The 13739-nt window shown below is 37.2% G+C and overlaps 1 long non-coding RNA gene across 1 annotated transcript in view; it reads left to right on the top strand.

The window, feature by feature from the left end:
* Positions 1-13534, top strand: part of LOC121168602 — a 130638-nt gene extending 117104 nt beyond the window's left edge. Inside the window, exon 4 of the long non-coding RNA XR_005885734.1 lies at positions 12801-13534. This is a non-coding gene — a long non-coding RNA (uncharacterized LOC121168602). The remainder of the gene's footprint in view (positions 1-12800) is intronic.
* The last annotated feature ends 205 nt before the right edge of the window (positions 13535-13739 follow it).

The raw sequence follows: 13739 nt of genomic DNA, 5'->3' as shown, positions 1-13739 counted from the left end.
GATTCTGGCTTCGGGCTTTGTATTGGCTCAGCTCTGGCCATTGGGACCATTTGGAGAGTGAACCAGAATGAACAAAAGATTGATTTTTTAAAAAGATTACTAATGGGTAAAAATTATAGGATCTATATGTATATGAAGCTACCAAATTAGTACGTTAAACAAATGACTTCAATAAGCAAGGTACTTGGGATTTTTTTTAAAGACTTATTTATTTTTATTGGAAAGGCAGATATATAGAGAGGAGAAACCAAAAAATCTCCTGTCCACTGATTCACCCAACGAATGGCCACAACAGCTGGAGCTGAGGTGATCTGAAGCCAGGAGCCAGGAACCCATTCGTCTCCCACATAGGTTCAGGGTCCCAAGGTGTTGGCCCATCCTCTACTGCTTTCCCGGGTCAGAAACAGGGAGCTGGATGGGAAGTGGAGCAGCTGGAACACAAACTGGCACCCATTTGGCATCCCAACAGATGCAAGGTAAGGATTTAGTCACTAGGCTGCTGTGCTGGTCCTGGATGTGATTTTGTTAAGAGAAAAAGAATAATTCTCTTTTAAAAATTGCATGATGTTTCAAAATTGAAAGTAGAAAATATAGCACAAAATTTAGAAGTATATTTAAAGTTTAAGAAAGTTTGTGGAGATGTTTTATGTTGGAAAAGGAAACCTAGGTGGTCAGACAGATTTATCTGTGCTTTTCCAAAAAGACCTTTTTAATTTGAAACAGCATGGGATGTGACGAGGGGAAAGGAGAGGAGCAGTGAAAAACTCTCCATTTGTGGGTTCATTTCCTAAATGATCATAATAGCTAAGTCTAGGCCAGGATTCTATCTAGATCTTCCACATGGGGTCAGAGGCACCTGGGCTGGCTTGTACTGCTGGCACAGCTGCATTGGTAGAAAACTAGGTTGGAAACAGGGTAGGTGAGACTGGAAATGCTGCTCTGATATAGGATGTTGGTGCCGTAAGCAATGACTTAGCCTGCTATACTATAATGCCAGAGGCTTTCCTAGGATACAAAGATTTTGCTTCATTTTCAATTATTGTTTATAGTTACTTTTTGAATTTTTGATAATTTTTATTGTCACTTTAGTTAATAGATAGCTAAGTATTGCTTTATTAATGACTTCAGGTCTTATTTAGTTAAGTGTTCAGAACCTTTGGGATTTTTGCCTAGTCTTTTCCTTCACTTAAATCCTAAATGATATCTTAATCTCAAATCTAGTGTTTTCTCAAAACATTTCAAAAGTTTTGCCTGTTCGCTGTGTAAAAGAGAGACACATGTTTATGATTATTTGATATGCTAACTGTATAGGAAGCATCGTTGAAGAAGGGATGCTTATCCTTCCCTGGTTGTTTTAGTAGGGGCAATGCCATCAATGCGACTCTTGTGGAAATTTTGTAGCTCCCAGATACTTGTCAATATTGCTTCCTATAATATGTTTTGTAATGTTATTACGCATCACTTCAGTGATTATCTTAAGATATTGTAAATTACAGAAATAAGCAAATTTCCTTATCACATAAACTCTCATCACTTCTTAAACTATGGCCATTGTAAGTATTTTGTTCTTATAAATCGTCATTGCTTTTATTTTAATGTTTTGAAATCATTTGCTGTTGGTTATAGGCCACAGTGTTTTGACTTAAACTAAGAAGGACTAATATCAGAAATGCATAGGTAAGGATGGAATCTCACAAAAGCCTGCTTGCCTAGATCCTTTTGGGGTGATCTAAACAACCTAGCTAGATGTTTGGATTCTCTGCTCTGGTATATCATCATGATCGTGACTCTGACATCTATTCCATTATCAAAGACGCCCCCTCAAACCTCAAACTAGGAAATCCATCACAGTGCCACTCATTCTACCATCTTAAGATACTTGAAGCCTCGAATACATGAATCTTAACTGCTTCAACCTACACTCAGAAACCATGATTATATTCAACTCCAACTAGTAATCCATGTTTCCTCTCTCTCTCTTTTTTTTTTGTCATAAAATCCATGTTACACACCAGGTACTTTACTACATTCATCATATTTCTTCTACTTCCAAGTCCAAGCACTTGGTTCACTTGGTCCTGAGTGAACAAAAGAATGGGAAATGCAGTGATGTGATTCAGGACCTCTCTAACCACACTGTAGTCAGGCTGCTCTAAAGCTCTTTTATTAGCCTTAATTCTGATTCCTTTTCTTTGGTGTATATAGCACTGATATAGAAAGAATCCTGTTAAGTAAGTTTTGGGAAAACCTTAAACTTGATATCTAGATAAACTCATTATCATCGTTTCTTGATAATTTGTGATGGTTGATTTTAGGTGGCAACAGGATTATGGAATATCTAGAAGCTCAAGAAAGCATTGTTTTGGGTATGTCTGTGGGGGAGCTTCCAAAAGAGATTTAAAAAAAAAACCCAATATTTATTTACTTACTTTAAGGGCCGAGTTAGAAAAAGTAGAGTATTTTTCATTTATTAGTTCATTCCCTAGTTGCCTGCAATAGCCAGTGCTGCCTTGCATAAGCCACAGACTATTGGTTCATCTGAGTATAAGGAGGCAAGCCCGTGGGCCTTCTTCTGTTATTTACCCCAAGGCACGCAGGGAGCTGAGTCAAAAGTGGAGAAGCAGGACTCAAACTGGAGTCCATACAGGATGCCTGCATTGCAGGTGGTGGCTTTTTCCCACCGTGCCACAATTCTTGGGCTCCCAGAAAGACAGTTATGTGAGGCTGAGTGGACTAGGTGAGATTCAGCTTCAGTGTGAATGTGATTGGCTAGTGGTCTGGAGCTAGCTAGGACACACTCCAGTCCTGTCTTGGTTGTCAGTGGCTTCCTTTGGACTCCACTACTTATACCAATGGCTTGCAATATGGCACTCAGGTTTTCAAAATTCCAGTTGAGCATTAAATCCTAGACATCACTGGTTCTGAGGCTCAAATTGAGCCCCACTATAGGCTTCGCAGAGTATTCCATTTGCAAATGTCAAGGATTTCTAAACTGAGATAATATCGTGAGCAATTATCTTGACAAATGCCCGTGTATATCTGCATGTATATCCTACCAATTCTGTACCTTTTGGGAACCCTGACCAACACAATGTTTAATCAGCAAGAATCTTGATAAACTCGTATATCAAAAATCCTTCCTACTCTTTGTATTCTCTTTAGGAAAATTTCTAGGTATTGAGTTTATTTTGTTCATTGACTTTAGTTTTCCGATTGCCTTTGCTGCATTCTGAGTAGAGTTCAGTATGATCTCTCCTCTTGTCACATTCTTAACTTGTAGTGTAATAATCTTAGATAACATGTTTACTGCTTAACAAGTATTAGGTTTTTATGCATGTGAATTATATATATGAATCAAATTCCTATAAACAAAGAAAGGTTAGGAAACATTTGACTTAACTATTTTGTTGTTCAACAACCAAGATGAGACCTGGAGAAGCTAAGTGAGTTATTTAAAGTTGAAGGTATTTTCGTCCTGTTGCAATATAAGCCAACTCGTTTTTGTACTATGCTGAATCAAATCAGAAAAGCTGGTAACTTTCTCAGATTCATGTGCTGTACTTTAAAAACATGAATGTTCAGGTCATACTGTTCTTTCTGTTGAATAGGTTAGAGGAAAACAGCCATTTATCAAGCTTATGAAGCTCAAACTATAAAGTTAGGGAGAATTTCCAAAGCAGGTTTATATATCTTCAATATATAAAATAGTATCCTGAAGCCAGAATTCTTCCATTAAAAAAATCTCTTTGCTTCTTTCCCTTTGATTGCATTGTTTTTCAGGAGGACTTGCCCAATAAAAGGCCTGAAGAGTAAACACATGACAAGCAATTGTGATCACTCTTCTTTTGCCCTGGCCAAAAGCTTATTAGATCATATTGATTTACCAGGTCTTTCCTTGCAGAAATAGCCTAATTAACTGCTTAGTACTGCCTTTGAAGATGAATTTGACCCAGCAGTTATAATTTTGGGCTTCTAATTTTAGAAATCCTCTGCTCAATAATTATAATGTTGGTAATGAGAATTGAATGTTAATGTCTTAAACAGATATCTTTCCCATTCTTTAATGTGCTATTTTCCAGAGCAAAAGTGTTGATGGAAGTTCAATTGCAAATTGGACCCAAAGAGTATTTATATCTTGAGCAGAAAGATTATTTTCTTATTTACTGTAGAATTCATATAATTCTGACTCTACATTCTTTATTTTTAGAGATTTACTTATTTTTAATTGAAAGGTAGATTTTATAGAGGGAAGGAGACACAGTAAGAGAGGACGAGAAAGCAAAAGACAGAGATCTGGACTGTTCTCTGCTATTTTTCCGGGTCACATGTAGGGAGCTGGGTCGGAAGTGCAGCAGCTGGTGCGTGAACCTGTGCCCATAGCAGATGTTGGCGCCAAAGGCAGAGGATTGGCCTGTTATGCTGCTATTCCAGCCTCTCTGAAAGTTTGGAGAAATTCTTGCATTCAGTATACTTTTTTAAAATTTTGAACAAAACAATAGATGTCATTTCCAGTGACATTTTGCCTTTACAAAACAAAAAAGACAAATTTAATGACTCTTTTGGTTTTGTTTTGTTTAGTTGTAAAGTCACATGCTCTAATTCCTGGTGATAGAGGATTAAAAGACAGCTTTCCTAGTGAGTAGTAAGAAAAAGTAGAATATAAAGGTTTGGAGTAGCTGTGAATTTTTCCTTCTGCTTTTAGGAATAACTAGATTCATTCTTCTGGAAAGAACAAGTTGGCAAATTTAAGTGGAACATTGGAAGTTCAATGTGAAGTAGTCGAAAACTTTAATTTTCTTGGAGAAGATTATCCCAGAGTAGCTTTGTGGATATTGTTTTAAAACTAGACTGAACAGCGATTATGTTATCATTCAATTGTCTATGTGAAACTTTTTGTTAGGGGTACAGCTTTTACCTATTGCCTTTCTCTAGTGGTCACCTGATTGCTGTTAATGCTTATCAAGAGGTAATTGTAAAGGATTTCATTGGAGTTATATAATTTAAAAATGAAAATGAAGTTTTATTTTATCTATCTATCTATCCATTGATCAATCGATTTATGTATTTTCTGTCCATCCTGTGAAACTAAAGGGTATGATCAACACTCTGGGAAATTTGAAAACAAATTTCTTGTTGAAAACTTTGATGGTTGTCAAATAGACTGTGCGTATTTACCATGCTTCACGGAGCTGAAGGACTCACATCTGCTGATCTGGCCAGACATTTATACATTTTACAGTGCTGCCTCCACTCTCAGTTCAAAGCAAGCATTGTCTCCTGGGTTTTCACTTAGCTTCCATTGCTGCTTCTCATTTATTTTGAGATAACAGTTCACTTCAAACTAGATAATCTTCTGATCAGAAAAAAAAAAGCTAGTTCCTTTCCTTCATAAAACAACCTTTTCTTTGAAGACACAGTTCAGTACATCCAATATATTTTGAGGCAGCATGACTTTTCATTGGTTAGGTACTATGATAAAAATTTGAAAAGTGCCTTTTAGGATATTTTCTGTACAGACTTTCTTTTGCTAGGTTTAGAAAAGCTATTCTCTACATACAATAATTTGATAATATTAACTTGCATTCATTTTTAATTATGCCAGCCTAATTTAAGTTCTTGAGTTGTGAATAGAAGAGAAAGCAAACAAAAAAATTAATGTAGTAGAATTGTTGTTGAGGTGCTAAATAAATTCCAATGTGGGTTCCAAATGCTCTATCCAAAAATGCATATACAGAAATTTACTCTAGAAGTTAATAACAGTGAGATCAATGTTTAAAGCACGGCTCAGATACATGTGTTAAGAGATGGCTCTGTCAGGTGGTCCCTGAATGATTCCTGGTGGTCTAAGGATCTCCTGCAGAGCTCTCACTGTCTGGGAATTAAAGATTTCTTTCCTCTCAGATTAGTAAGTAAAGTTAAAAAAAAACAACAACAATTCTGGGTCTGATGAGACAACAAAAGCAAAACCAATTATTTGCTTTCTATCTTAGAAGCCTGAAAAATGAAGTTGATTTAGAAGTAGTTTTCAAATCATCATTTTCTGGATTACTGCCAATGTCTCTTGCAGAAGTGAATATTTCAGTGTATATTGGTAGCACAAATTTTTAAATAATGCATTTGGGAATTCACTACAAATCTACAAATACGACTGGTCTAACCAAAACAAACTATGTCATGAAAATCTAAATTTAATTTTACACAAATTCTTTGTGGACTCAAAAATAAAAGTATTTATTAATATTCGGTTTGAGTTTTAGTTTTAGAGGTCTTCATTACATGATAAGAATCTTTCAGACTCCTAGATGGATGTAAGTTATGTAATTTTCAATGTGAATAGAGATTATTAAAAGGCTATGAATCATTTAAGGTCAATTGTAAGCCGTATATTATTCACATAACTTTCATATATTAACTCATTTATTTGCTTCTTAGCCCTTTCCCTGTTCTTCAAAAACTTTATGAAAAATGTGTATTATGAAAAGACTGTGCATGAATTTCAGTTTTGTTTACACTAAAATAAACTTAAGCTTTACTTGTATTTTTCCACCAACTTGTTGGTGTATCTTTGCAGATACTATTATTTTGTTGGTTTTCAGGGAAAAAATTAAAACTGGCTAATCATCTCCCCAAGGCAGTAGAGCTGGAAGTGGTAGAACTAGGATTCTGAGAAACAATTACTGTCCTGTCACACAGCAGAGAAACTGGAGGTGGATGGTTTAAGGTCACTGAGTCTACTGAGGTCAAGGGCTGATAAAACACAATGAGGAAAGTCAGACAAGAACTGTCTCAGCTGCTAATCATTTTATTACCGTAGTGCTCTATACCCTGATTGCTCACCTTTGGAGGTTTTCTGAAACACCAAATTTATTCCTTTCTTTCTTTCTTTCTTTATTTACTTACGCAGACAGATGGGCACACATGTGTATTTGCACACATACCCCCACCATGACAGGAGCATCATCTTTTTCTTCTCAGAATATATATCAAAAAGAAGCTGGGACTCTGACCGAGACACTGCCAAAGAGCACCTGAATTGTTGCGTACATGCTGGCCTTTACTATTTGACTTGATGCCAGGATATTTAAGCTTAAGTGTTGCTCAATCCTTGTCACTATATACAAAGATTATGTTTGATATCATTCTTATGCTAATAATTTTTAGTCTCTTTCTTTTCTATTTTATAGTTTTAGTTAATACAGATAAATGGTTTTTCTTTGAAATACTGGGAAAAGGAGAGATGTGTCAGAAGAGCCTCCAAACAGCTACAGGGCTTTCCAGGGCTGGGGAGGGTATACAGAAGAAAGGAACCGGATGTTGTCTCTAAGGTGGCTGAAAAGCAAGCAGCTCCTTCTCCATGATCTTCTAAGCACCTTTATTGTCCCGGACACTTTTCATATTGAAGATGTTGCCTGGCAGTTGCAAGGAGCAGCAACGAAAGTGCTTTCTTCCATTAATATATTTGACCATTAATTTTGAAGCAGCATTATTAGGCAATCTGTGCCAAATTAGATCTGTAGAAGTTATCTTTCCTTAGATAGGCCATCCATTTTTTGTCCATCTATATATTTAGTAAATCTAATTTGAAGTGGGGCAGTTGGAGAATAAACCAGCAGGTAAATCCCTTTCTCTCCATCTCTCTGCCTCTTAAATAAAATAATTTAGGTTCATGATTCTTGTGTGTTGAGCTTTTGTCAAAAATAGATTTTAGCTAATAGTGAAATTAGTCTATCAAAGAGACATCTGCATTCCAATGTTTGAATACATTAGGAAGCTATTCCTCCAAGAGCTGTGTCCTCTATAAACCTGAAATGTATGCAGATTATAAAGCACTTTAAAAAATGTAAAACCAAACTGGATCAAATGTGAAAATTCATGTTCTGTCTGTGAGAACACTGACCAACAGCATCTAGTTGCATTTTTTGTATGTGACTGTTCAATCAACTGTAAGACTGATAATGTACATATTACCTGGTAAAGGTCAGAAACCGTCATGCTTCAGAGATGGGTTTCCTACTCTGGCATTGGACAAGTTATAAAACACTAAATATTTTTAAAATTTGTTTGAGGCAGTATGTGTGTGTGTGTGTGTGTATTAGAGAGAGAGGGAGGGAGAGATCTCATCCATTGGTTTACTACTCAAGAGCCAGAACAACCAGCTCTAGACCAGGGTTGATGTCAGGAAGCAAGAACACAGTCTACTTCTCCCCTGTGGGTGTCAGGAGCATGGTTATTTGTCCTTACTGCTGGCTTCCAGGGTATATGCAGTAAGAAAGCAAGAGTCAGGAACTGAAGGCAAGAACTGGACCCAGCAGCTTGAATACATGATACAGATATTCCATGCAACAGCTACTGTCCCGGCCAAACATTCACTGCTACTTGCTGTTGAGGTACTGTAATATGCAGCTTTAATCTGTCATATTTCTTCATTTATAAAACCTTTGACACTTTATATTTCTATACAAGATGAGATAGAATACTGTTTGCTTTATTTATACTTTGTGTTAGGCATACCCCAAGTACTACCTGTCACTACAGAAAATCCAGAGCTAAACAAATAGTTGAGGAGTTGTGTTTTCATTCAGGCCTTCTATGGTAAAGTCACTCTGGCTTTGTGTTCTTTAGCAACCACTTTCTAAAAGCTCTCTAAAAGTTTGTTTCCCAGATAAGTTACATGAAATGAGCCGGAAAGTTTTGGCTGCTGCTGAAAAGTGAAGAGAAAAAAACAGATTTTGTTGAGGAGAGGAAAGCAACTTATGAAAATATGATTGGTACTTTTCATTCAGTAACCACTTTTACACAGTACTACATATTGTCATGAATAAAATAATGTGACATAAGGACTTATTTCAGGTGAGATAAAATCTTCCATTGTTTTTGAGTAATGTGTAGACACATCAAAGGATGTGCTTTTTCAGTTTCTGAGGATGTTTAAATAGGTTTCTGAGTATCCCAAGAGATCACTTTTCAGGTGTAAGTGTATAAGCAGGGTTCTTTAAGCAGCTCTTTTACATTCCTTTTGTTGTAATAAATAATATTAGCTCCAAGATGTCTAATAATCTCCAGAAGATATATCACAACTTGTTACATACACTCTAAATAACATTTTATCACTAACTTAGACTTCTGGAGTAAGATTCACTAATTTCTAAACTCATGCCTTGACATAGAAAACCCCTGGCATTATTAACTTTTGAATCAATGATGAAGGGGCAAATGTTTTAACAAAAGAGCTAATGGCTGTTTTCTTTACCCTATGGTTGGAATAATTAAATAGCATGGCCTTTTCATCTGACAGGACAAGTAAAATAAGAGTCTGGCTTTTTATATCTGAGTCGTGTACAGAGTATCTTTGGCAAATGTGTCATAAGATTCAATTTTATTCTTCTGTTCTTAAATAGATATTCTTCACAGCAGGAATGATAGGATTCTTGCAATTTTACATTTATTTAGTAGCGGCAACATATTCGGGCCGGCACTGAATATTAGAGAGCAGGCATAATCCCTTCCCGTTGGGCACCGTATAAAAATAAGGCAAATAGAATTTCAATATAAAGAGATAATTTTCCATGACACAAGACAAAGGTAAAACGCTATGTGAACTCCTTCAGGAGGCGTCTTTTAACAAACAAAAATGGAGGCGAGAGTGCCTACACCCTGGCGCTGTGGTTGGGAAGGCTGGCACAAACAAGCCCGAAGCTCAGTTCAAAGGCACAGCTGAAGTGAGCACAAAGCGGAATCTGTGGACTTAGGGCTGCCACTGCGCCTCCACCAAGTTTCATCTCACGTCTGTGATGATTTACAAGCAGATGCGAGTTCCCTAACAGGGCTACAGTTCTGACCACCCAGCTATTTTGCTCCTCTGTGATTTTGAATGAATTATTGATAAGGGAAACTTCAAACGTATGCAAAAAAAAAAAAAAGATTCTTTTACGTTCAGCATTTATAAAACAATGATGTTGATGGAGGGAAAAAAGAAAACCACTGTCAATATTTCTTGGAGACTAAACAACAACAAAGTGCCTTCAGGATTCGTTTTAATGAGAAGCACTAGTGTGGCTCCATGGAAATCCCGGGACAGGCAGTGCACACCAGCAAATTAATTACAGCTTGGCAGCCAGGCAAATGTATGAGGCTTAGGGTGGCACTGTACAAATAAATATTCTCTTAATCAGAAATACAGACTTATTTCCACGAAGATCATGTCAACTTCTACATATAAAAGTCACTTGTATTTAGAAAAGAATCGCAACCAAGGGGCTGGCATGGCTTTCCTGACTACTGCTTTCAGGCTAGAGTATGCGCACGATTTCCTCAAAGTAAAACACAACTGATCCCTTCGCCTTGTCCATGGTCAGAGAACAGGGTTATCATTACCGACAGCATTTTATCTAAGCCTGACTCTAATCTGTGCTGGAGGACACATTGACTTTCATGATGGTTTTATGGATCGATGATTCAGGTGGTTCTCAGGAAAGCTCTGCTGGGTGCCTGGGCCCTGTTTGCAAGTCAAAGCTACGTCTCCTCCCCTAGGTGAAATTTCTCAGTTGAAGGATTCACTTCTTAGCCGCCTCCAGCTCCTGCAGTTGGCAGCTGAGGGGGCAGCGTTGTTAATGCAACCGGAGTCTTCAAAGCGGCAGGTGATAAGAGACTCTGGGATTTTAACAGCATAATGAATTAATTCACAAACTCACTGAGCACAAATGATAACTTTGGTACAATTTCCAGTTGCAATTAGGAGGGGACTGCATTGTTTTATAGGATAAAGGTATTAGTCCTGGTTCTTGTAATGTAATGTGTAGCATACTGGTATCTTTGAGGAAAAGCCAGTTTCTGGATGTGTGAATTTGCCCGTGACCAACTCCTGAAATGGATGCAAATTAAAATGACTGATTTCTGTGATAGGGAAGTGTGCTGTAGCGTAGCCTCTATACCCAGGTCCCTAAGAGGAGGCTGGCAGAGTCTCAGGGTTTTCATTTTGCATGAACTCTTATCCCAAAGCAGCATAACCAACCCTTGTCCAAACATATCCCAAACTTTTATTATATTTTGAGTTCATCCAGGCTGAACACACAGTCTGCATTTTGTACTTCAGCCTTGTAACAATTGCAGTGACTGCCTCCAATCAACTTGTTCAAGACACCTTCTGATTTTCAGTTCATTATGGAAAAGGAATCATTCATATCTTCATGTATTGTTTTTGGTATTTCTCCCTATAGTGTTTCTGGTAAAAATAAAAAAATACAATTTTGAATTTAAGATTCAAGTTCTGCATTTTTCAGGATTTGATTGACATTATCAGCAGTATTTTCAAAAAGAGTTGTGATTTTTTGTGTCAACAAATGACTGTACATGTTAAAGTCTTCCTAATAATTATTTGCTATTCTCTTTCAGATTGTGAAACTGCTAAGAGTAATCAATGAAATCTATTGTTACCTGTAGAATTCTTAGTTAAGTAGTAGTTATACAAGACTAATTAAAAATGCCATTTGATCATAATAGAGGTTATAGCTACAATGATAAAAATATGCTTTCTTTCACATGACTGACTTATACTGAAATGATATATTCATTCAATACAATGAATATTCAGTGCAGCTTAATAAATATTCATTGGACACCTGTGCGAGGCCCTAGGGATATTAAGATGAAAAAGATTCAGTATTGGTTACTTACTGCAGTAGGTTGTATTCTACACAAATATTAACAGCATTACTTATAAGATTATACTTGCTCATCTGTAGCCATGACCCTTGCAATGTTGTAACAAAGGCATATACTTCACTGCTGTTGGCTATAAAACTACCTTCTGCCACTGTGATTAAATATGATTGGTGCTACTGAAGATATAAGAGACATTCTATCAGCACTCTTATTTTTTTCTCTGCTGGGAGAATGAGCATGTCTCAAACAGGAGCTGCTCCTAATCCAAAATGTAATCCTAGTCCTTATCCAATCCTAGATGACAAAACTGGGCAGAGCTGCAGTTGCCCACACGTGGCTGCCAATGATGTGTAACATGTTTGTTATCGTCTGTCACTGAGATTTTGAAAACTGTTTTCTTTTTTCACTACAAAACCTAGCTGAAACACCTTACCTGGAGGATAGATGAGAGAACAGCAATTCTAAGGAATTAAAAGTTCTGACAGGCTACTCAGAGAGAATTGGAGCTAGTCTAGGAATTTTGCACATTAACATTGTATCTAACAGTGTTAAAAAGGACTATGTCGGATATGTATTTGAGTTGTTGTTATGACCAAATTTTTGTACTGATAGATTTTAGGGACTTGATCATGTGGCTGTCTCCACTGAATGTATATATTAGCAAAAGGAATAAATGTGCCACAGTTTAATTGTCCTGAATGTACTGACCTGGTCCATGTAGATTGATTGTTCACTGCCAAAGCAGCCATGTTTGCTTGAACGATAAATGTGTTTTTTAAGTAGTTAATAGGTTAGGAATATCTCTCTCTAGTGTCTCCTGATGCTTGTCAATCAGCGTTAGCCATCAAGAAGTACTTAGGCCTCTCTTTCTCCTTTTGAGGTCTAGAATAGCACTTAGTAGCAGAAGATTCTTGTCTAACTATGGAAAGAGGAATGTGTGTGTTTTGTTATGTGTGTGGGTGCGGGGGGTGGGGGGAGAGAAAGAATAACACAAGGTTTAATGCCTCCATGTACAATGTATTGCACTTCGTTGAGAGCTTTACTATGCTCCTGAGCACACCAAATACCATTTGGAAATCCCATGATATTATGAGGTAGTAAAGACATTTGATATGCTTATTTTTGCTTATTATTTTCAGGATATGCATTCCTATATCCCATTTGCCACCTGTCCTTGTTCGTGGTACCAGGAGGTGTGATGTGGAAGACATCAGTAGGGTATTCCTCTCTTGCTTTGGAACAAGGTCTATTCCATATCACACTCCTGCTCCAATGGATCCCTGAGAGGTAAATTCTAGCATGTATCATGGAGTAGCTCTTTTTTCATGCACTGTTACCCTGCAAGACACATGCTTAGAGGCTAGTACCCCGGAAGGACCGTGCAGAGGCTCCTGACTCTGACTTTCTGTTTAGACACGTAGACATATGTTTTTACATTTTCTTGTTAGTATAGCATAGTCTGAAGTCTCTGGATTATGTTTCCTGGACACTTCTTCCCTATCACTGTCTTGGAATTAGTTTCTTTATTGTCCAAGGATTGTTCTTCGTTTCCTTTCTTTTTCTCTACCTGCTTTCCTTCCTCAGGATTTCCTTATTGCTTTTATTCCAAAGTATTTATAGAACATGAACCATTTGCCAGGATCTGTGCTGGGATTGAACTGATAAATAATAGAGAAATACCTACCCTATGGACCTTGAATGCTGTGAAAATAATTACCATTAAAGCAGAATTCCACCCTGTACCAAATTCTACTAAGTTGTGTCAATTAATTCTTATATTACCAGAAGTATTTTTAAAAATTTACTTATTCATTTGAGATTTAGAGTAATATAGTGTGATAGAGACAGAAAGACAGATATTCCATCCACTGTTCTCTCCCAGGATGGCAGCAGTGGCCAGAGCTGGGCTTTGATGAATCCAGGATCCCAGAACTCCATCCAGGCTTCCCATGTGGATGGCAAGAACTCCAGCACTTGGGCCACCATGTGTTAACTTCCCAGCTGCATCAGCAGGAAATTGAATTAGAAACAGGGTAGTTGGAACTCAAATAGGTGTTCTAAATTTGGAAAGTTGGTAG

This window comes from Ochotona curzoniae, unplaced genomic scaffold, assembly GCF_017591425.1.
Source record: "Ochotona curzoniae isolate NIBS_2020 unplaced genomic scaffold, NIBS_Ocur_1.0 scaffold_1037, whole genome shotgun sequence".
Taxonomy (NCBI): Eukaryota; Metazoa; Chordata; class Mammalia; order Lagomorpha; family Ochotonidae; genus Ochotona; species Ochotona curzoniae.
This window is presented reverse-complemented; position numbering and strand designations above follow the sequence as displayed.